The sequence below is a fragment of the Arachis stenosperma genome, chromosome 5, assembly GCF_014773155.1.
Source record: "Arachis stenosperma cultivar V10309 chromosome 5, arast.V10309.gnm1.PFL2, whole genome shotgun sequence".
NCBI classification, from domain to species: Eukaryota; Viridiplantae; Streptophyta; class Magnoliopsida; order Fabales; family Fabaceae; genus Arachis; species Arachis stenosperma.
Genome location: NC_080381.1, coordinates 7,500,081 through 7,503,128, shown reverse-complemented (window position 1 = coordinate 7,503,128; position 3,048 = coordinate 7,500,081).

The following is a 3,048-nucleotide window of genomic DNA, read 5'->3' as shown; positions in this document are numbered from 1 at the left end:
ACAATGAGAGAGAGGGAGGGGGGATTTACCTAGACAATCACTAAATCTGTGATGTGAGGTAAATCCTAATTCTTAAAAAGTATTTATATGTATATATTCGGTACAGGTACATCATAAACCCGACCATACCATATCCTGAGCAAAATCATCTCCGACTCGGGTCAAGTTATTACCCTCCTCAACTGGATATGGACGGGTCGGATACTCGCGTCTTCGGGTACTCTTGCCAAGTCTAACCACATATTGATCATTGATGCTCCATTTATTAAGCGTTTATCGCTAGTCAATAGATTGTTACACACACAAAGCAAGATTCTAATTCCTAATAATTGTTTAAACAAACGAGTGAGATGATCACTCAACAAACTTAAATTGATTAAGACAAATATTAATTATTTTTAATATTTTAATATTAAAAATATTAAAAATTTGATTTTAATTATAACTTTATAAAATATTTATAATAATAATCATTATTATATATATTTTATTTAATTTCTTAATAAAAATTTTTATATAATGTTACGTAATATTCCGTATAGGATATAAAAAAATAGTAAAATACACTATTTCAAGAATAAAAACTCGTAATTTCATGCTTATTTATTGGTCCAGAATAATTATTCTGTAGTCTGTAGGGACGCCAGTGTTGTAGTGTGTACAATAGTCCCACATATTTTCAACAATACTATGTATTTATTATTCAATGCGGTAATACTACAATAAAAATTTTACAATTATTTTTATGTAAAAATATTTTTTTTAATTTTTGAATGATAAATTATATGGTTAGATTTTGATATTTATAAAAGTGTTATTTTTATTTAAAATGTGACTAAATAAATAAGTTACATTTTTAAACAAAGTATTTTTATAAACAGAAAAACTCTGCATACAAGTCATTAGGGCTTGTATGCTTTACAAGTTAATTAACGAATAAAAACCCAAAACGCGCTACAAGGGTTACGTCCCATACACGCGCTATATAAATATCCTGCGTATATATAACTACCAAATTTAAAAGATTTGTTTCCTTATTCGTTCTCTTTATTATTAGATTTGCTCGTTCTTCTTATTTCTTTCTTCGTTCTTCTTCTCGTTCTTCTTCTTCTTCTCATTCTTCTCTCTCTGTAACTCCAGCTTCATTTTTTATTCGATTTTTTATTTTTTGAAATCAAAGTTTGAACTCGTTTTGAAGATAATGGATGATTCAACCTCAGATTGTTAGTTGAATCAGGGCGAAGTGGATTATGAATTTGAATCCAACGAAGTTCCTGAGGTTTAATTTACATACGATTACTCTGAATTTTGTTGCAGTAATTCATATAGCATTGTGTAGTGATAAACCCCATTTTGAGGGTTTATCTTGTGTTGATTTCAGGGGTTTTATCAATGATTCCACACACTTTCTATATGAAAATACAAGATTTTGTGTTCCTTCCCTAATTTTGCCCCATGGATGAAAACATGCTTATTTTGCACTAAAATAGATACATTTCTAATCTTCTCTTGATGCCATTTGATGCCGTGACCTGTGTGTTAAGTGGTTTCAGAATATAGGGCAGGAATGGACCGGAAGAGAGAAGGAGGATGGGTGCAAAGGAAGGGAGCATGAGAATTGAGCCTTGGAAATCTCAGCATGAGCGCGTGCGCGCACTTGACGCGTCCGCGTGGATAAAGCAGCTAGAAGTCGAAGCCAAGAGCCAAGCCACGAGCCGGCTTGCGTAGCGGCTAAGCTATGATCTTCAGTGGCGCGCACGCATACATCACGCCTCCGCGCACATTACAAGATGCTTCGGTGGCGCACACGCGTACCTTGCGCGTGCGCGCCGATGTTCGAAATGTGATTTTTTTAAGAGCCACGTGACTTAGGCGTGGAGGTAGTTGGGAATCCCATTTTGGGGAAATGCCTTGGCGGGAAAAGCTTAAGAAGACCAAAGGAACAAGGGTTAAGGACTTTTCTAGTTCATTTTCTAGATTTTAGATATTTTTGAGGGTTAGTTAGTTACACTCTTGGAGAGGAGAGAGAGATTCCAAGCTCTCACTAGGGTTCATCTTCATCCAATTTCTGAATTTTCAATCACTCTTTGGTGAGATCCATTACAATTCTCAATTCACTTTGTTCATGTCATAGATCTTCTTCTCCAATCTCAAGTAGTATTTGTAATTGCTCAATTCTCATAGATCTAGAATTCAACTTTGTAGTTTTGGATTTTATCAATTCCTTGAGGATTTGATTTTCATTGTTGTTCTTTGATAATTGTTGTTAGTTCCTTGTGTTGCAATACTTTTAATTCTATTTTTCTTCTCATTTTTACTATAACTTTCATTCTTGCTCATCAATTGTTTGATAAAATGTCAACACTAGTTATGGAGTAGAAATTTCTTACTTGGCATAGGATTTGGACCATTAGAAGAAGTTGAATAGTTGTGTCAATTGTTGATTTGGAATTAGGGATTGCTAATTGACTTGGAGTGCACTAAAGCTAGATTCCCATGAGGTGAAGCTAGGACTTATGACTCAAGTTGATTATTCTTATTTAACTTTCCTCTACACCTAGGGGTTGACTAAATGAAGCAAGGCCTAATTGTTGTCATCATTGAAGGAACTATAAGGATAGAATTTCTAATGCCAACCCTAAGCCAAGTCTTTTAATGATTGATTGTTTGTTTCCTATTACTTTGCTAAAACCTTCAAAGAATCCTAACAAGGCTTTCTAGTCAATGAGATGCACACTTTAGCAATTCCAAGGGAGGACGACTCGGGAGACTAGTACTCTCGGTTATAGATTGTAGGATTTTTTGGTACGAAATTTAAGTGTCGATTAGACTATACTCACGATCATATTCATCATTGAATTCTAAATTGTCATGCTAAATTTCGTTTATCATGTAGCTGAATAATTCGTGAACATTGACTGTGAAACTAACGCGTGAACATAAATCTGTGGATTGAATCTAATGTATTAGTTTTGATTTATTATCTGGAATTTATAGCAGACGCTCGGGTGTAGATCAGAACTTTTTGGGCGTATTTTTGCGGGAAGT